Source organism: Primulina tabacum, chromosome 10 (assembly GCF_025594145.1).
Source record: "Primulina tabacum isolate GXHZ01 chromosome 10, ASM2559414v2, whole genome shotgun sequence".
In the NCBI taxonomy this organism is placed as follows: Eukaryota; Viridiplantae; Streptophyta; class Magnoliopsida; order Lamiales; family Gesneriaceae; genus Primulina; species Primulina tabacum.
Genome location: NC_134559.1, coordinates 30,625,729 through 30,646,196, shown reverse-complemented (window position 1 = coordinate 30,646,196; position 20,468 = coordinate 30,625,729). Strand labels below are relative to the sequence as shown.

The 20,468-nt window shown below is 40.5% G+C and overlaps 9 non-coding genes and 5 pseudogenes across 9 annotated transcripts; 1 reads left to right on the top strand and 13 right to left on the bottom strand.

Annotated features, from left to right (window-relative positions):
• Positions 1–3,261: 3,261 nt before the first annotated feature.
• Positions 3,262–3,380, bottom strand: LOC142512596 (5S ribosomal RNA). Its single transcript, XR_012808857.1, has one exon. It is a non-coding gene; the product is annotated as a 5S ribosomal RNA (ribosomal RNA).
• An 845-nt stretch (positions 3,381–4,225) lies between these two features.
• Positions 4,226–4,343, bottom strand: LOC142506363 (5S ribosomal RNA). The gene has a single exon (XR_012804657.1). It is a non-coding gene; the product is annotated as a 5S ribosomal RNA (ribosomal RNA).
• Positions 4,344–5,058: 715 nt separating this feature from the next.
• On the bottom strand, positions 5,059–5,175 carry LOC142508337 (5S ribosomal RNA). The gene has a single exon (XR_012806556.1). It is a non-coding gene; the product is annotated as a 5S ribosomal RNA (ribosomal RNA).
• Positions 5,176–5,858: 683 nt separating this feature from the next.
• LOC142511757 (5S ribosomal RNA) lies at positions 5,859–5,977 on the bottom strand (annotated as a pseudogene).
• Positions 5,978–6,656: 679 nt separating this feature from the next.
• On the bottom strand, positions 6,657–6,774 carry LOC142511108 (5S ribosomal RNA; annotated as a pseudogene).
• A 684-nt stretch (positions 6,775–7,458) lies between these two features.
• On the bottom strand, positions 7,459–7,577 carry LOC142511222 (5S ribosomal RNA; annotated as a pseudogene).
• Positions 7,578–8,260: 683 nt separating this feature from the next.
• Positions 8,261–8,378, bottom strand: LOC142506848 (5S ribosomal RNA). The gene has a single exon (XR_012805123.1). It is a non-coding gene; the product is annotated as a 5S ribosomal RNA (ribosomal RNA).
• Positions 8,379–9,062: 684 nt separating this feature from the next.
• On the bottom strand, positions 9,063–9,180 carry LOC142508598 (5S ribosomal RNA). The gene has a single exon (XR_012806805.1). It is a non-coding gene; the product is annotated as a 5S ribosomal RNA (ribosomal RNA).
• A 683-nt stretch (positions 9,181–9,863) lies between these two features.
• On the bottom strand, positions 9,864–9,980 carry LOC142508336 (5S ribosomal RNA). The gene has a single exon (XR_012806555.1). It is a non-coding gene; the product is annotated as a 5S ribosomal RNA (ribosomal RNA).
• Positions 9,981–10,663: 683 nt separating this feature from the next.
• On the bottom strand, positions 10,664–10,782 carry LOC142509591 (5S ribosomal RNA). The gene has a single exon (XR_012807757.1). It is a non-coding gene; the product is annotated as a 5S ribosomal RNA (ribosomal RNA).
• A 222-nt stretch (positions 10,783–11,004) lies between these two features.
• LOC142512777 (5S ribosomal RNA) lies at positions 11,005–11,118 on the bottom strand (annotated as a pseudogene).
• Positions 11,119–12,419: 1,301 nt separating this feature from the next.
• LOC142514343 (5S ribosomal RNA) lies at positions 12,420–12,538 on the bottom strand. Its single transcript, XR_012810240.1, has one exon. It is a non-coding gene; the product is annotated as a 5S ribosomal RNA (ribosomal RNA).
• Positions 12,539–13,221: 683 nt separating this feature from the next.
• Positions 13,222–13,340, bottom strand: LOC142514070 (5S ribosomal RNA). The gene has a single exon (XR_012809982.1). It is a non-coding gene; the product is annotated as a 5S ribosomal RNA (ribosomal RNA).
• Positions 13,341–20,122: 6,782 nt separating this feature from the next.
• LOC142511336 (5S ribosomal RNA) lies at positions 20,123–20,241 on the top strand (annotated as a pseudogene).
• Positions 20,242–20,468: the final 227 nt, after the last annotated feature.

Here is a 20,468-nt window from a genome sequence, read left to right as displayed (position 1 = left end):
AATATTTGCCAAAGAACTGAAGCATAGATCTCAACTGAAAAAGTTCATCAAGCTAGAAGCAATTGTGATGAAAGTAGTCAAAGCTGCTACAATTCCACAGGCATTAGAAAGGCAGAAATATTTCTTTAATCAGATTCGCGTCAAAAAGCTAACAAGAATGGTAGCAAAGCTGAAGTCCAACTACAATCCCACAAGTCCAACTGCATACAATGATAGAGCTGTGTTCACTCAACTGGACACAGATCTTAGTAGTCTGCAGAGTGAAATCAGATTTTGGGAAGAAGATCAGGAACTAGTTCTTCATGACAAACCCCCCAACTCAAATATTGAAAAAGATTTATCCTCCTCTCCACAAAAAGAACCATCTCCACAACAGGCAACTGAAAAGCCAGTTCAGGGAATACCTCAATCCTCTCAGACAGAACATCAGCTATATTCTGAAGCAGAACTATCCTTGGCAAACATTGATGAAATCATTCAAGCTGTTACCTTGGAAGCTCAGCTAGAGAAAATACAATATGACTCAATTACCCATTCAACTGAACAACCAGAGCAAGACATTAAGATATCATCTGAAGCACCAGCTGAGTCACTTATTGCTGAAAAATTTATATCTGCTCAAACTGAAGATCAAACTGAAGTGCCAAACCAAACTTCAGAAAAAGAAATAACTGAATCGGAAAAAGCTCAAACTGAAGCACCAGTTCAGCCAGAAACTTCTGCTGAACAAGATATTCAAACTGATGAACAAGCAAAACCCTCAGAACAAGAAACTGCTGAACATGTAGAAGGTCAGTTGCTCACTGAATCAAAGGAGCAAGAACAAATTTCAGTTAATTCTCCACAGGAGGCCCCTATGTATGAACCATCCATCTCCATCATTCAGCCAGACAGTCCATTTCTTGATCAAAACCAACGTTCATCATCTCAAATTCAAGAAAACATTCCAGCTCAGCCTATGCCTATGGCTGGAACAATGGAAACTAATCAAGCATTAGTTCTTTTTGGACAAACATCGAAGCATTCAGAAACGCCCAGTCAGCGACCTCCAATTCAATCCACAGAAATGGATGTTGTTCTTGAAGAAATCCAGAACATACAGTACAATATGCAGCAGATGCTCGCTGAAATCAAGAAAATTCAATTCGAACAACTGTCTCATACTGTCAAATTAGATTCTTCGACTGAATTTGACTCGGCGAAACTAAACGCTCTTCAAGCCAACATGGACTCTCTTAGCAGAATTGTGCATGAAATAAAGAAGGGCCTAGTTAACTCACTCTTTACAACTCAGGATGTAATTAGTCAGAGAGTTGAGCGACTGGAAACCTCTGTTTCAAATAAAATAGAATTGCTACAGACCTCCCTCACAACTGTTGCCACAAGTATCTCATCAGATGTAAAAATTCTTTCCATTGATGTTCGAAAGTTATCGGACAAAATGGAGTTGTTTGACAAAAAGGGGGAAGAACAGCAGCTGAAGAAGAATTAATCAGATTATTAGAATCAACTGATATAATACTCTCAGATTTTATGTTATCTACAAGGAATCCAGTTATTTTATGATTCAGTTGCGTAATCTATTATCTACAAAGAGCTCAGTTATTCGATCTTAAATCACTTGGTTTTGTCAAACACCATAAAGGGGGAAATTGTTGGAAACTAGATTCTGGAGTTTGACAAAACTTGAATCAATCGATTAAGAAAATATGAATCAACTGATACGCGCAAGCAAATTCGGCAACTGAACTTATCAGCTGAAATCAGCTGATTCAATGATACAGAGTAAACTGATCAGTTGGAACTGATCAATTAAAACATTCAGCCGAATGCCTCAAAGTCTCTCAACTGAAGATGTCTCGGGAAAGAACAAATAAGAAATAACAGATTACAAAAGCACCGCACAACAACCAAGACTACTTAAAACAACGCATTCCGGACAAAGCAATTAAGACGCCGAATTACAATAAATGAAGCAAACAATATCGAAGGAATAATCAAGTGGAAACCAACGGATACAAATATTCAAATTTATCTCAAGATTACCGTTGGAAAAGAAGAGTATAAATATGGCAGAAGAAAAAGAAGAAGTGACGATACATCATTCAAAACTTGCTATTACTCTGTCAAAATCTCAGCTCACTCTTACTTGATTTATTCGTAGCAATCAAGGCTATAAGTTGAGCAAACTAGCACTCTGTAATATTTGTTAATTCAATAGTGCTAAGATCGGTTACGCACAGAGATCATTTTGTAATACTAAGAGTTTCAGTTTAGGCAGTGGGTAAGTCCTAACTGAAATGGGTCTGTACAAGTGTTGTATTGGATCAAAGTCTTTTAGTGGAAATCCTATCCTTGTGATAGAAGGGGTGACGTAGGAGTAATTGAATTCTCCGAACATCCAGAAACAATCCTTGTGTATTTTATTTCTGTTCTGTATTCTATCTGTCAGTCAGTTACCTTCCGCAACTACCTCAGTTTAACTGATTGATATTGACCAACAAGATTCAGAGAATCAGTTTGTCACCAAACTGAACTCAAAAATTCGATAAGACCAATATTAATTGAGAGTGTTTATTCAACCCCCCTTCTAAACACTCTTGACACGTCAATCGATCCTATCATATCCCTCGAGTACTTGTGGAGCGGACGGCGATGGACAACACGCGGCACTGCTCTCGCCCAATCATAACTATGAAGTTAAGCGTTCTGGCGCGATGGCAGAGCTAGGATGGGTGACCTCCCGGGGAAGACCTCGTGTCGCGACCGTTTACGTAAATTATGGATAAAACTGTCGAAATAATTGTTTTTAATGAGTTAACCGTCTCCGGAGTAATCTGCATCATACCCTTCCGCACAGAACCGGCTCACGACAACAAAAATCGATAAATGTTTCCAGAAAATAGAAAAAAAAATAAGAAGAAGGAAATAACGAATGTAAAGCTATTATTATGCCTGGGATAAGATAAAATGGAACCGGAATCGAATTTCGAACTTCCTAAGCGGATTTCTCAAGGAAACGAAAGTTTAATTGAAGCGGTAAATCGCAAATTAGAGGGTCTTAGAGAAGGAATTCGGCTAAAATCTCGTCAGCTCATTGCGTAGTAATGAGTCTCGTCCATTTGCCCGTTTACAATCCAAATTCGGCAGTGCCCGAGCTACTTTCATTTCACATGTTTTATCTGGTCCCGATCGAGATTCAGATGATTTGTGCCGAAAATCGTCTGTCAACAAGTAATCAAAAATAGAAAAACACGAAAAAGGGTGCAACACGAGGACTTCCCAGGGGGTCACCTATCCTAGTACTGCTCTCGCCCAAGCACGCTTAACTTCGGAGTTCTGATGGGATCCGATGCATTCGTGCTGGTATGATCGCACCCGACATTGAGTGGGATGTTTATTCTTATATCCCTCGAGTACGTGTGGAGCGGGCGGCGATGGACAACACGCGGCACTGCTCTCGCCCAATCATAACCATAAAGTTAAGCGTTGTGGCGCGATGGCAGAGCTAGGATGGGTGACCTCCCTGGGAAGACCTCGTGTCGCGACCGTTTACGTAAATTATGGATAAAACAGTCGAAATAATTGTTTTTAATGAGTTAACCGTCTCTGGAGTAATCTGCGTCATACCCTTCCGCACAGAACCGGCTCACGACAACAAAAATCGTTAAATGTTCCCAGAAAATAGAAAAAAAAATAAGAAGAAGTAAATAACGAATGTAAAGCTATTATTATGCCTGGGATACGAAAAAATGGAACCGCAATCGAATTTCGAACTTTCTAAGCGGATTTCTCGAGGAAACGAAAGCTTAACAGAAGCGGTAAATCGCAAATTAGAGGGTCTTAGAGAAGGAATTCGGCTAAAATCTCGTCAGCTCATTGCGTAGTAATGAGTCTCGTCCGTTTGCCCGTTTAAAATCAAATTAGCCTACAATTTTGTCCAAATCCGGCAGTGCCCGAGCTACTTTCATTTCACATGTCTTATCTGGTCTTGATCGAGATTCAGATGATTTGAGCCGAAAATCGTCTGTCAACAAGTAATCAAAAATAGAAAAACAAGAAAAGGGGTGCAAAACGAGGACTTCCCAGGGGGTCACCCATCCTAGTACTGCTCTCGCCGAGCTACTTTCATTTCACATGTCTTATCTGGTCCCGATCGAGATTCAGATGATTTGAGCCGAAAATCGTCTGTCAACAAGTAATCAAAAATAGAAAAACACGAAAAGGGGTGCAAAACGAGGACTTCTCAGGGGTCACCCATCCTAGTACTGCTCTCGCCCAAGCACGCTTAACTTCGGAGTTCTGATGGGATCCGGTGCATTAGTGCTTGTATGATAGCACCCAACATTGAGTGGGATATTTATTCTTATATCCCTCGAATACGTGTGGAGCGGGCGGCGATGGACAACACGCGGCACTGCTCTCGCCCAATCATAACAATGAAGTTAAGTGTTCTGGCGCGATGGCAGAGCTAGGATGGGTGACCTCCCTGGGAAGACCATGTGTCGCGACCGTTTACGTAAATTATGGATAAAACAGTCGAAATAATACGTAAATTATGGATAAAACAGTCGAAATAATTGTTTTTAATGAGTTACCAGTCTCCGGAGTAATCTGCGTCATACCCTTCCGCACAGAACCGGCTCACGACAACAAAAATCGATAAATGTTCCCAGAAAATAGAAAAAAAATAAGTAGAAGGAAATAACGAATGTAAAGCTATTATTATGCCTGGGATACGATAAAATGGAACCGCAATCGAATTTCGAACTTCCTAAGCGGATTTCTCGAGGAAACGAAAGCTTAACAAAAGCGGTAAATCGCAAATTAGAGGGTCTTAGAGAAGGAATTCGGCTAAAATCTCGTCAGCACATTGCGTAGTAATGAGTCTCGTCCGTTTGCCCGTTTACAATCAAATTAGCCTACAATTTTGTCCAAATCCGGCAGTGCATGAGCTACTTTCATTTCACATGTCTTATCTGGTCCCGATCGAGATTAAGATGATTTAAGCCGAAAATCGTCTGTCAAAAAGTAATCAAAAATAGAAAAACATGAAAAAGGGTGCAACACGAGGACTCCCAGGGGTCACCCATCCTAGTACTGCTCTCGCCCAAGCACGCTTAACTTCGGAATTCTGAAGGGATCCGATGCATTAGTGCTGGTATGATCGCACGCGACTTTGAGTGGGATGTTTATTCTTATATCCCTCGAGTACGTGTGGAGCGGGCGGCGATGGACAACACGCGGCACTTCTCTCGCCCAATCATAACCATGAAGTTAAGCGTTCTGGCGCGATGGAAGAGGTAGGATGAGTGACCTCCCTGGGAAGACCTCGTGTCGCGACCGTTTACGTAAATTATGGATAAAACAGTCGAAATAATTGTTTTAAATGAGTTAACCGTCTCCGGAGTAATCTGCGTCATACCCTTCCGCATAGAACCGGCTCACGACAACAAAAATCGATAAATGTTCCCAGAAAATAGAAAAAAAATAAGAAGAAGGAAATAACGAATCTAAAGCTATTATTATGCCTGGGATACGATAAAATGGAACCGCAATCGAATTTCGAACTTCCTAAGCGGATTTCTCGAGGAAACGAAAGCTTAACAGAAGCGGTAAATCGCAAATTAGAGGGTCTTAGAGAAGGAATTCGGCTAAAATCTCGTCAGCTCATTGCGTAGTAATGAGTCTCGTCCGTTTGCCCGTTTACAATCAAATTAGCCTACAATTTTGTCAAAATCCGGCATTGCCCGAGCTACTTTCATTTCACATGTCTTATCTGGTCTCGATCGAGATTCAGATGATTTGAGCCGAAAATCGTCTGTCAACAAGTAATCAAAAATAGAAAAACACGAAAAGGGGTGCAACACGAGGACTTCCCAAGGTGTCACCCATCCTGATCCTGCTCTCGCCTAAGCACGCTTAACTTCAGAGTTCTGATGGGATCGGGTGCATTAGTGCTGGTATGATGGCACCCAACATTGAGTGGGATGTTTATTCTTATATCCCTCGAGTACATGTGGAGCGGGCGGCGATGGACAATAGGCGGCACTGCTCTCGCCCAATCATAACCATGAAGTTAAGCGTTCTGGCGCGATGGAAGAGGTAGGATGGGTGACCACACTGGGAAGACCTCGTGTCGCGACCGTTTACGTAAATTATGGATAAAACAGTCGAAATAATTGTTTTTAATGAGTTAACAGTCTCTGGAGTAATCTGTGTCATACCCTTCCGCACAGAACCGGCTCACGACAACAAAAATCGATAAATGTTACCGGAAAATAGAAAAAAAATAAGAATGAAACAACGAATGTAAAGCTATTATTATGCCTGGGATACGATAAAATGGAACCGCAATCGAATTTCGAACTTCCTAAGCGGATTTCTCGAGGAAACGAAAGCTTAACAGAAGCGGTAAATCGCAAATTAGAGGATCTTAGAGAAGGAATTCGGCTAAAATCTCGTCAGCTCATTGCGTAGTATGAGTCTCGTCCGTTTGCACGTTAACAATCAAATTAGCCTACAATTTTGTCCAAATCCGGCAGTGCCCGAGCTACTTTCATTTCACATGTCTTATCTGGTCCCGATCGAGATTCAGATGATTTGAGCCGAAAATCGTCTGTCAACAAGTAATCAAAAGTAGAAAAACACGGAAAGGGGTGCAACACGATGACTTCCTAGGGGGTCACCATCCTAGTACTGCTCTTGCCCAAGCACGCTTAACTTCAGAGTTCTGATGGTATCCGGAGCATTAGTGCTGGTATGATCGCACCCGACATTGAGTGGGATGTTTATTCTAATATCCCTCGAGTACGTGTGGAGCGGGCGGCGATGGACAACACGCGGCACTGCTCTCGCCCAATCATAACCATGAAGTTAAGCGTTCTCGCGCGATGGCAGAGCTAGGATGGGTGACCACCCTGGGTAGACCTCGTGTCGCGACCGTTTACGTAAATTATGGATAAAAAAGTCGAAATAATTGTTTTAAATGAGTTAACCGTCTCCGGAGTAATCTGCGTCATACCCTTTCGCACAGAACCTACTCACGACAACAAAAATCGATAAATGTTCCCAGAAAATAGAAAAAAAAATCAAAAGAAGGAAATAACAAATGTAAAGCTATTATTATGCCTGGGATACGATAAAATGGAACCGGAATCGAATTTCGAACTTCCAAAGCCGATTTCTCGAGGAAACGAAAGCTTAAAAGAAGCGGTAAATCGGAAATTAGAGGGTCTTAGAGAAGGAATTCGGCTAAAATCTCGTCAGCTCATTGCGTAGCAATGAGTCTCGTCCATTTGCCCGTTTACAATCAAATTAGCCTACAATTTTGTCCAAATCCGGAATTGCCCGAGCTACTTTCATTTTACATGTCTTATCTGGTCTCGATCGAGATTCAGATGATTTGAGCCGAAAATCGTCTGTCAACAAGTAATCAAAAAAAGAAAAACACGAAAAGGGGTGCAACACGAGGACTTCTCAGGGTGTCACCCATCCTGATACTGCTCTCGCTTAAGCATGCTTAACTTCGGAGTTCTGATGGGATCCGGTGCATTAGTGCTGGGATGATCGCACCCGACATTGGGTGGGATATTTATTCTTATATCCCTCGAGTACGTGTCGAGCGGGCAGCGATGGACAACACGCGGCACTGCTCTCGCCCAATCATAACCATGAATTTAAGCGTTCTGGCGCGATGGCAGAGCTAGGATGGGTGAGCTCCCTGAGAAGACCTCGTGTCGCGACCGTTTACGTAAATTATGGATAAAACAGTCGAAATATTGTTTTTAATGAGTTAACCGTCTCCGGAGTAATCTGCGTCATACCTTTCCGCACAGAACCGGCTCACGACAACAAAAATCGATAAATGTTCACATAAAATAGAAAAAAAAATAAGAAGAAGGAAATAACGAATGTAAAGCTATTATTATGCCTGGGATACGATAAAATGGAACCGGAATCGAATTTCGAACTTCCTATGCGAATTTCTCGAGGAAACGAAAGCTTAACAAAAGCGGTAAATCGCAAATTAGAGGGTCTTAGAAAATGAATTCGGCTGAAATCTCGTCAGCTCATTGCGTAGTAATGAATCTCGTCTGTTTGCCCGTTTACAATCAAATTAGCCTACAATTTTGTCCAAATCCGGCAGTGTCCGAGCTACTTTCATTTCACATGTCTTATCTGGTCCCGATAGAGATTCAGATGATTTAAGCCGAAAATCGTCTGTCAAAAAGTAATCAAAAATAGAAAAACACGAAAAGGGGTGCAACACGAGGACTCCTAGGGGGTCACCCATCCTAGTACTGCTCTCGCCCAAGCACGCTTAACTTCGGAATTCTGAAGGGATCCGATGCATTAGTGCTGGTATGATCGCACGCGACTTTGAGTGAGATGTTTATTCTTATATCTCTCGAGTACGTGTGGAGCGGGCGGCGATGGACAACACGCGGCACTGCTCTCGCCCAATCATAACCATGAAGTTAAGCGTTCTGGCGTGATGGCAGAGCTAGGATGGGTGACTTCCCTAGGAAGACCTCGTGTCACGACCTTTTACATAAATTATGGATAAAACAGTCGAAATATTGTTTTTAATGAGTTAACCGTCTCCGGAGTAATCTGCGTCATACCCTTCCGCACAGAACCGGCTCACGACAACAAAAATCGATAAATGTTCACGGAAAATAGAAAATAAAATAAGAAGAAGATAAATAACGAATGTAAAGCTATTATTATGCTTGGGATACGATAAAATGGAACCGGAATCGAATTTCGAACTTCCTATGCGGATTTCTCGAAGAAACGAAAGCTTAACAGAAGCGGTAAACCGCAAATTAGAGGGTCTTCGAAAAGGAATTCGGCTAAAATCTCGTCAGCTCATTTCGTAGTAATGAGTCTCGTCCGTTTGCCCGTTTACAATCAAATTAGCCTACAATTTTGTCCAAATCCGGCAGTGCCCGAGCTACTTTCATTTCACATGTCTTATCTGGTCCCGATCGAGATTCAGATGATTTAAGCCGAAAATCGTCTGTCAAAAAGTAATCAAAAATAGAAAAACACGAAATGGGGTGCAACATGAGAACTCCCAGGGGGTCACCCATCCTTGTACTGCTCTCGCCCAAGCACGCTTAACTTCCGAGTTCTGATGGGATCCGGTGCATTAGTGCTGGTATGATCGCAGACGACATTGAGTGGGATGTTTATAATTATATCCCTCGAGTACGTGTGGAGCGGGCGGCGATGGACAACACGCGGCACTGCTCTCGCCCAATCATAACCATGAAGTTAAGCGTTCTGGCGCGGTGGCAGAGCTAGGATGGGTGACCTCCCTAGGAAGACCTCGTGTCGCGACCGTTTACGTAAATTATGGATAAAACAGTCGAAATAATTGTTTTTAATGAGTTAACCGTCTCCGGAGTAATCTGCGTCATACCCTTCCGCACAGAACCGGCTCACGACAACAAAAATCGATAAATGTTCACAGAAAATAGAAAAAAAAATAAGAAGAAGGAAATAACGAATGTAAAGCTATTATTATGCTTAAGATACGATAAAATGGAACCGGAATCGAATTTCGAACTTCCTATATGGATTTCTCGAGGAAACGAAAGCTTAACAAAACCGGTAAATCGCAAATTAGAGGGTCTTAGAAAATGAATTCGGCTGAAATCTCGTCAGCTCATTGCGTAGTAATGAGTCTCGTCCGTTTGCTGTTTACAATCAAATTAGCCTACAATTTTGTCCAAATCCGGCAGTGCCCGAGCTACTTTCATTTCACATGTCTTATCTGGTCCCGATCGAGATTAAGATGATTTAAGCCGAAAATCGTCTGTCAAAAATTAATCAAAAATAGAAAAACAAGAAAAAGGGTGCAACACGAGGACTCCCAGGGGTCACCCATCCTAGTACTGCTCTCGCCCAAGCACGCTTAACTTCGGAATTCTGAAGGGATCCGATGCATTAGTGCTGGTATGATCGCACGCGACTTTGAGTGGGATGTTTATTCTTATATCCCTCGAGTACGTGTGGAGCGGGCGGCGATGGACAACACGCGGCACTTCTCTCGCCCAATCATAACCATGAAGTTAAGCGTTCTGGCGCGATGGCAGAGCTAGGATGGGTGACTTACCTAGGAAGACCTCGTGTCGCGACCTTTTACATAAATTATGGATGAAACAGTCGAAATATTGTTTTTAATGAGTTAACCGTCTCCGGAGTAATCTGCGTCATACCCTTCCGCACAGAACCGGCTCACGACAACAAAAATCGATAAATGTTCACAGAAAATAGAAAAAAAAATAAGAAGAAGGAAATAACGAATGTAAAGCTATTATTATGCCTGGGATACGATAAAATGGAACCGGAATCGAATTTCGAACTTTCTATGCGGATTTCTCGAGGAAACGAAAGCTTAACAGAAGCGGTAAATCGCAAATTAGAGGGTCTTAGAGAAGAAATTCGGCTAAAATCTCGTCAGCTCATTGCGTAATAATGAGTCTCGTCCGTTTGCCCGTTTACAATAAAATTAGCCTACAATTTTGTCCAAATCAGGCAGTACCCGAGCTACGCTGATTTCACATGTCTTATTTGGTCCCGATCGAGATTCAGATGATTTGAGCCGAAAATCGTCCGTCAACAAGTAATCAAAAATAGAAAAACACGAAAAGGGGTACAACACGAGGACTTCCCAGGGGGTCACCCATCCTAGTACTGCTCTCTCCCAAGCACGCTAAACTTCGGAGTTATGATGGGATCCGGTGCATTAGTGCTGGTATGATAGCACCCGATATTGAGTGGGATGTTTATTCTTATATCCCTTAAGTACGTGTAGAGCGGGCGGCGATGGACAACACGCGGCACTGCTCTCGCCCAATCATAACCACGAAGTTAAGCGTTCTGGCGCGATGGCAGTGCTAGGATGGGTGACCTCCCTTGGAAGACCTCGTGTCGCGACCGTTTACATAAATTATGGATAAAACAGTTGAAATAATTGTTTTTAATGAGTTAACCATTTCCGGAGTAATCTTCCCAGGGGGTCACCCATCCTAGTACTGCTCTCTCCCAAGCATGCTTTACTTCGGAGTTGTGATGGGATCCGGTGCATTAGTGCTGGTATGATCGCACCCGACATTGAGTGGGATGTTTATTCTTATATCCCTCGAGTACGTGTTGAGCGGGCGACGATGGACAACACGCGGCACTGCTCTCGCCCAAACAGAACCATGAAGTTAAGCGTTCTGGCGCGATGGCAGAGCTAGGATGGGTGACCTTCCTGGGAAGACCTCGTGTCGCGATCGTTTACGTAAATTATGGCTAAAACTGTCGAAATAATTTTTTTTAATTAGTTATCCATCTCGGGAGTAATCTGCGTCGTACCGTTCTGCACAGAACCGGCTCACGACAACAAAAATAACTAAATGTTCCCAGAAAATAGAAAAAAAATAAGAAGAAGAAAATAGCGAATGTAAAGCTATTATTATTCCTGGGATACGATAAAATGAAATTGGAATCGAATTTCGAACTTCTCAAACATTTTTTCTCGAGGAAACGGAAGCTTAACTGAAGCGGAAAATCGCAAATTAGAGGGTCTTAGATAAGGAATTCGGCTAAAATCTCACCAGATCATTAAATGTACCCAGAAAATAGAAAAAAAAAAAAGAAGAAGGAAATAGCGAATGTAAAGCTATTATTATGCCTGGGAGTCGATAAAATGAAACCGGAATCGAATTTCGGACTTCCTAAGCGGATTTCTCGTGGAAACGGAAGCTTAACAGAAGCGGAAAATCGCAAATTAGAGGGTCATAGAGAAGAAATTCGGATAAATTCTCGCCAGCTCATTGCGGAGTAACGAGTCTCGTTCGTTTGCCCGTTTACAATCAAATTAGCCTACAATTTTGTCCAAATCCGGCAGTGCCCGAGCTACGTTGATTTCAGTCGAAATAATTGTTTTTAATGGCTTAACCGTCTCCGGGGTAATCTGCGTCATACCCTTCCGCACAGAACCGGCTCACGACAACAAAAATCGATTATTGTACCCAGAAAATAGAAAAAAAAATAAGAAGAAGGAAATAAAGAATGTAAAGCTATTATTATGCCTGGGATACGATAAAATGGAACCGGAATCGAATTTCGAAATTCCTAAATGGATTTCTCGTGAAAACAAAAGCTTAACAGAAGCAGTAAATCGCAAATTAGAGGGTCTTAGAGAAAGAATTCGGCTAAAATCTCGTCAGCTCATTGCGTAGTAATGAGTCTCCTCCGTTTCCCCGTTTACAATCAAATTAGCCTACAATTTTGTCCAAATCCGACAGTGCCCGAGCTACTTTCATTTCACATATCTTATCTGTTCCCGATCGAGATTCAGATGATTTATGCCGAAAATCGTCTGCCAACAAGTAATCAAAAATAGAAAGACACGAAAAAGGGTGCAACACGAGGACATCCCAGGGGGTCATCCATCCTAGTACTGCTCTCGCCCAAGCACGTTTAACTTCGGAGTTCTGATGGGATCCGGTGCATTAGTGCTGGTATGATCGCACCCGACTTTGAGTGGGATGTTTATTCTTATATCCCACGAATACGTGTGGAGCGGGCGGCCATGGACAACATGCGGCACTGCTCTCGCCCAATCATAACCATGAAGTTAAGCGTTCTCGCGCGATGGCAGAGCTAGGATGGGTGACCACCCAGGGAAGACCTCGTGTCGCGACCGTTTACGTAAATTATGGATAAAAAAGTCGAAATAATTGTTTTTAATGAGTTAACCGTCTCTGGAGTAATCTGCGTCATACTCTCCCGCACAGAACCGGCTCACGACAACAAAAATCGATAAATGTTCCCAGAAAATAGAAAAAAAATAGAAGAAGGAAATAACGAATGCAAAGCTATTATTATGCCTGGGATACGATAAAATGGAACCGGAATCGAATTTCGAACTTCCTAAGGGAGTTTCTCGAGGAAACGAAAACTTAACAGAAGCGGTAAATCGCAAATTAGAGGGTTTTAGAGAAGGAATTCGGCTAAAATCTCGTCATCTCATTGCGTAGCAATGAGTCTCGTCCGTTTGCCCGTTTACAATCAAATTAGCCTACAATTTTGTCGAAATCTGGCAGTGCCCGAGCTACTTTCATTTCACATGTCTTATCTGGTCCCGATCGAGATTCAGATGATTTGAGCCGAAAATCATCTGTCAAAAAGTTATTAAAAAATAGAAAAACACGAAAAGGGGTGCAACACAAGGACTTCTTAGGGGGTCACCCATCCTAGTACTGCTCTCGCCCAAGCACGCTTAACTTCGGAGTTCTGATGGGATCCGGTGCATTAGTGTTGGTATGATCGCACCCGACATTGAGTGGGATGTTTATTCTTATATCCTGTTGGAAACTAGATTCTGGAGTTTGACAAAACATGAATCAATCGATTAACAAAATATGAATCAACTGATACGCGCAAGCAAATTCGGCAGCTGAACTTATCAACTGAAATCAGCTGATACAATGATACAGAGTAAACTTATCAGTTGGAACTGATCAGTTAAAACATTCAGCCGAATGCCTCAAAGTCTCTCAACTGAAGATGTCTCGGGAAAGAACAAAGAAGACATAACAGATTACAAGAGCACCGCACAACAACCAAGACTACTTAAAACAACGCATTCCGGACAAAGCAATTAAGACGCCGAATTACAATAAATGAAGCAAACAATATCGAAGGAATAATCAAGTGGAAACCAACGGATACAAATATTCAAATTTATCTCAAGATTACCGTTGGAAAAGAAGAGTATAAATATGGCAGAAGAAAAAGAAGAAGTGACGATACATCATTCAAAACTTGCTATTACTCTGTCAAAATCTCAGCTCACTCTTACTTGATTTATTCGTAGCAATCAAGGCTATAAGTTGAGCAAACTAGCACTCTGTAATATTTGTTAATTCAATAGTGCTAAGATCAGTTACGCACAGAGATCATTTCGTAATACTAAGAGTTTCAGTTTAGGCAGTGGGTAAGTCCTAACTGAAGTGGGTCTGTACAAGTGTTGTATTGGATCAAAGTCTTTTATTGGAAATCCTATCCTTGTGATAGAAGGGGTGACGTAGGAGTAATTGAATTCTCCGAACATCAAGAAACAATCCTTGTGTATTTTATTTCAGTTCTGTATTCTATCTGTCAGTCAGTTACCTTCCGCAACTACCTCAGTTTAACTGATTGATATTGACCAACAAGATTCAGAGAATCAGTTTGTCACCAAACTGAACTCAAAAATTCGATAAGACCAATATTAATTGAGAGTGTTTATTCAACCCCCCTTCTAAACACTCTTGACACGTCAATCGATCCTATCAAGTGGTATCAGAGCGGTTGAATCTTGTTCTTGAATACTTCTGATCTATAAATCTGCTAGCATGACTTCATTCAATAAAATTTCTATGTTCTCAAGAGAAGATTTTGATGACTGGAAAATCAGAATGCAGGCTCACTTAGCTGCACAAGATGATGACATGTGGTATGTCATAACAGACGGACCCATGAAGATTCTAAAAGCAAATACAGCAATTGCCATAACTGAAGGGGCACCACAGAGAATTCAAAAGCCCAGAGAAGAGTGGACAACTGAGGACAAAAGAAAAGTCAATCTTGAGAATGTGGCCAAAGATATTCTATACAAAACACTGGACAAAGCAACATTCAACAAAATAAAGATGTGCAAAACAGCAAAAGAAATTTGGGAAAAGTTGATTCAGTTATATGAAGGAAATGACCAAACAAAAGAAAATAAACTCTCTGTTGCTGTTCAGAAATTTGACAATATCAAAATGAAGGTTGGAGAATCAATGAATGAGTATGATGAAAGGGTGAGCAGTATTGTAAATGAATTAAATGAACTCGGAAAGGTGTATACTAACAAAGAGGTTGCACTAAAAGTGATGAGAGGTCTTCCAAAGGAATGAGATGTCAAAACTATGGCTATGAGAGAATCTAAAGACTTGAACCAGATCGAACTTCATGAACTATTTGCTGATTTAAAGGCTTATGAATTTGAATTGCAGAGCAGAGAAGGAGAACCATTTACTCCTACAGCTACAACTGCTCTAGCAGCTGTAAGAACTGAATCAACCAGTTCAGTCGAGAAATCTGCCGATCAGTTAAGCAATGATGCTATGTCATTATTCATCAAAAAGTTTGGGAGGTTCATGAGAAAGAACCAAGGAAACTTTCAGAAGCAATACCAGAGAAACAATTCCAAAGAAGAAATAAATGCTTGCTACAATTGTGGCAAAACAGGTCATTATATTGCTGACTGTCCTAAACCAAAAAAGGACAGTCAAGGATCAACTGACAGAAGAAAGAAATCATATGAGCATAAGAGAAGATCCAGAGATGATAAGAAAACCTACAAAAAAAAACATGAGGTTCTATTAGCTGAAGAGAACAAATCCAAATGGGCAGAAACTGATAGTGATGAATCAGAACCAGAAAGCTCATATAGCTCAAGTGATGAAGAGGAATTCAAATGTCTAATGGCCAATGATACAGAAGCAGAATCTACAAGTCAACAGGTATTTGATTTTAGTTCAACTGATTTTACACGAGAAGAACTCATTTTAACATTGCATGAAATGGTAAATGAGTACCAGAAACTTGCATCATCATTTGAGAAAATAAAGTCAAAGCAAAATGATCTCATGGACAATAAAACCAAAACTGATGAATCAGTTGATGGGTTGAGTCTAAAAAGGGAAATTGCTGAGTTAAAAGCAGAGAGAAAGAAAGATCAGTCACTGACCCAGAAATTGATCCTTGAAAATTCAAAACAGACTGAACTCATTCAATCTTGGAATAAGTCGTCTACTGCACTGAATGAGATGCAAAATTCACAAAAATCAGTTTCTGATAAAACTGGTTTAGGGTTCAGTAATCAAGGAGAAACGTTTTCAAATGATACTCAACCAAAGCTGACAATGAACAAAGGGAAGTACATTCACTTTGTCAAATCAGCAGTGGTACAAGAACAAATTGAGCCCAGTAAACTGATTGAACAACCTACTGAGAAGTTGAACAAGGCTAGAAGATATGGGATTGGCTATAGCCAAAAGCTTTCAACTGATTCACAAAGCGGGTCATTAAAAAGATTTCACAAAAACTATTCGAATGACTATGTCAGTTACTATAACTGCAAGCCAGTTCAGAAGAGATACAGATTTAACAATCAGTTGAATAAGACTAAAACACATACTGTATCAACTGTACACTACTCACCAAGCACACAAAAGCCGAGAAAAACCATTTGGAATACAGCTACTGGAAAGTCAGTTAGACTAATCCAAGTATGGGTTCCAAAGAGACTAATAAGTTTTGGACCCAAATAGATATGGGTACCAAATCATATTATGTGTGTGCTTGCAGGTAACAGGTACAGATAAAAATTCAATATGGTATTTGGACAGCGGTTGCTCACGACATATGACAGGAGATGCAAGTATGCTATCTCAACTGACCAAATATAGTGGTCCAAACATCAGTTTCGGAGATAATTTCAAAGGTAAAACCGTGGGTAAGGGTAAGCTTATCCATGGTAACTTTACTATTAAAGATGTTTTATTAGTAGAGAATCTGAAGTATAACTTGATTAGCATCAGTCAGTTATGCGACAATGGATTCTCGGTAAAATTTCATAAAAACTCATGCTCAGTTAAAACATCAACTGATGAAATCATACTAACTGGCAAACGATGTGGAAACACATATAAAGTCAGTTGGAATGAACAGCCTCATGCACCAGTCTGCTTTATTGCTTCAAAATCATCTCAAAACTGGTTGTGGCATAAAAGGTTAAATCATTTAAACTTTAAATCCATTGCCTATCTGAGTAAACATGAACTTGTAACTGGTTTGCCCAAAATAAATTTTTCAAAAGAAAAACTTTGCTCAGCATGTCAGTATGGAAAACAAGTACGATCTTCTTTCAAAAACAAGGGCTGTAAGTCTTCATCCCGATGCTTAGAACTATTGCACATGGATCTCTTCGGTCCAATATCAGTCATGAGCTTAGGGGGAATGAAGTACACCTTGGTGGTCGTAGATGATTTTTCAAGATTTACTTGGGTTATCTTTCTCAAATCCAAAGACAATACGGCTGCACAACTGATTAAACTCTTTAAAAGACTTTTAAATGAAAAATCAGTTGGGATTGATCGAATCAGATCTGATCGAGGAACTGAATTCATCAATCAAACACTTTCAAGCTTTCTAGAAAATGCTGGAATCAAGCATGAGCTCTCAGCAGCAAGAACTCCTCAGCAAAACGGTGTAGCTGAGAGAAGAAATCGAACCCTTAAAGAAGCTGCTAGAACAATGCTTGCTGATTCTTGTATTTCTCAAAGATTTTGGGCGGAGGCAGTAAATACTGCATGTTATACTCAGAACAGATCAATGATTAATAAGAATCATATGAAAACACCATATGAGATCTGGCATGGAAGAAAAAGTATAATCACTTATTTCAAAATATTCGGCTGTAGATGTTTTATTCATGATAATAGTAAAAATTACTTAAAAGCATTCGATGCCAAATCTGCAGAAGGAATATTCCTTGGATATTCATCAGTTAATATAGCTTATAGAGTCTTTAATAAGAAAACTTTAAATGTTGAAGAATCTGCGCATGTTGATTTTGATGAAACTGCACTAACTGATAAGCCAACTGATCAAGTTGAGCTAGCTGATTGATTTTCAGATATCAGTTTGGAAGATGATGACAAAGATAAAAATCATAATAATCAAAACATCCTTCAAACACCAGAACCAGAGATATTGGATCAATTAAATGAGCAGGAAGTCAATGCTGACAATCAGTTATTAAAGGAAAATGATAATATTCAAATATCAGCTGACGAGGCATCAACTGAAGCTGAAAACTGCATTCAGTTACCAACTGAAGAAGTTGCAGATGCAACGAATGCTGAGTACAGATGGAGAAAATCACATCCACCAGAATTGGTAATAGGAAATCCATCTGATCCAGTAAAAACTCGCAATCAAATGTTAAATTTATTTATTCATTCAGCCTTTGTCTCACAAATGGAATCAAAGAAAACTGATGAAGCTCTTGCTGATCCTAACTGGGTAAATGCTATGCAAGAAGAGCTGAATCAATTCACTCACAATAACGTCTGGAACTTAGTTCCAAGACCAACTTCAAAAACCATTATAGGTACAAAATAGGTGTACAGGAATAAACTAAACGAGGACGGTTCAGTTATACGCAACAAAGCAAGACTAGTAGCACAAGGATATAGGCAAGAAGAAGGAATTGACTACGATGAGACGTATGCTCCAGTTGCAAGATTGGAAGCAATCAGAATATTTCTTGCTTATGCATCTCACAAAAACTTCAAAGTTTAGCAGATGGATGTGAAGAGTGCATTCCTAAACGGTCAGTTACAAGAAGAAGTATATGTTGAACAACCTCCAGGTTTTGTAAATCACAAACTTCCTGATCATGTATAATATTTGAACAAAGCATTATATGGTCTTAAACAAGCTCCCAGGGCTTGGTACGAAACTCTTTCAAAATTCCTAACTGATCATGACTTTACAGTCGGATCAGTTGATAAGACCTTGTTCAAATTTACTAAAAATAATCATATTCTATTAGTTCAAATTTATGTTGATGATATAATATTTGGGTCAACTAACCCGAAATTGTGCGAAAAGTTTGCTAAGTTAATGCAGGAAAAATTTGAAATGAGCGTGATGGGTGAACTGACATTTTTTCTTGGACTGCAAGTGAAGCAACTGGAAACTGGTATATTCATTAGTCAAACAAAATATACAAAGGAGTTGCTAAAGAAATTTGGTATGGAATCATGCTCAGCTGCAACTACTCCCATGAGCTCATCAGTTAAACTAGATACTGACGAAGGGGGAATATTAGTAGAGGCGACATTATATAGAGGATTAATAGGTTCATTGTTGTACCTAACAGCCAGTCGACCTGATATTGTTTTTGCTGTCTGTATGTGTGCCAGATTTCAAGCAAATCCTAAGCAATCACATTTCTCAGCTGCTAAAAGAATTCTGAGATATCTTAAGGACACGAAAAATGTTGGGCTATGGTATTCCAAAGACTCCACCTTCAATTTAGTTGGATATTCACACGCAGATTATGCAGGATGTAAGCTTGATCGCAAAAGTACAAGTGGATCTTGTCAGTTCTTAGGAGACAGACTGATCTCTTGGTTCAGCAAGAAGCAGACATCCATAGCTACCTCAACAACAGAAGCAGAATATCTTGCTGCTGGTAGCTGTTGTGCACAACTGATCTGGATTCAGCAACAACTGAAGGATTATGGAGTAACGTCAACTGAATCGCCCATATTTTGTGATAATACCAGCACAATTGCCATCACTTATAATCCAGTTATTCACTCAAGGACCAAGCATATAGATGTCAGGCATCACTTCATTAGGGATCATGCATTAAAGAAGGATATTCGACTAGAATATATTTCAACTGAACAGCAAGCAGCTGACATCTTCACAAAACCATTACCCGAGGCTAAGTTTTCTTACTTTCGAAATATTCTTGGTTTAATTGATTTATCTTAGAAATTATTAGTAATATTGCTTCACTAACAGAATTATATGCAGAAAATAAGAACACAACAAATTGAAAATAACGCTTCATTAAAGATACCAACGTTCCCATTTTACAGAAGATATCATGGAATCAACTGAATCCAGCCACGCCCTAACCCAATCATTTAACTCATAAATTCGAACTCTAGCAAATGCCCTAGATTTCGAAATCTTATCAACAACATGCCACTCCTTCCATAGCATCGCCTCCAAAAGACATTTGTCTTCAACCAAATCCCTAACATGCCTCACTTCAAAACGTGCAAGGTATTTCAGTGCTCTTGCCTCCTGAGCACGAGTAGGAATAGCACCACTGTCACTCACCGAGGTCTTCCCAGGGAGGTCACCCATCCTAGCTCTGCCATCGCGCCAGAATGCTTAACTTCATGGTTATGATTGGGCGAGAGCAGTGCCAGGTGTTGTCCATCGCCGCCCGCTCCACACGTACTCGAGGGATATAAGAATAAACATCCCACTCAGTGTTTGGGGCGATCATAGCAGCAATAATGCACCGGATCCCATCAGAACTCCGAAGTTAAGCGTTCTTGGGCGAGAGCAGTACTAGGATGGATGACACCCTGGGAAGTCCTCGTGTTGCACCCATTAACGTGTTTTTCTATTTTTGATTATTTGTTAACAGACGATTTTCAGCTCAAATCTACTGAATCTCGATCGGGACCAGATAAACATGTGAAATGAAAGTAGCTCGGGCACTGGCGGATTTGGACAAAATTGTAGTCTAATTTTATTGTAAACGGGCAAACGGACGAGACTCATTACTACGCAATGAGCTGACGAGATTTTAGTCGAATTTCTTCTCTAATACCCTC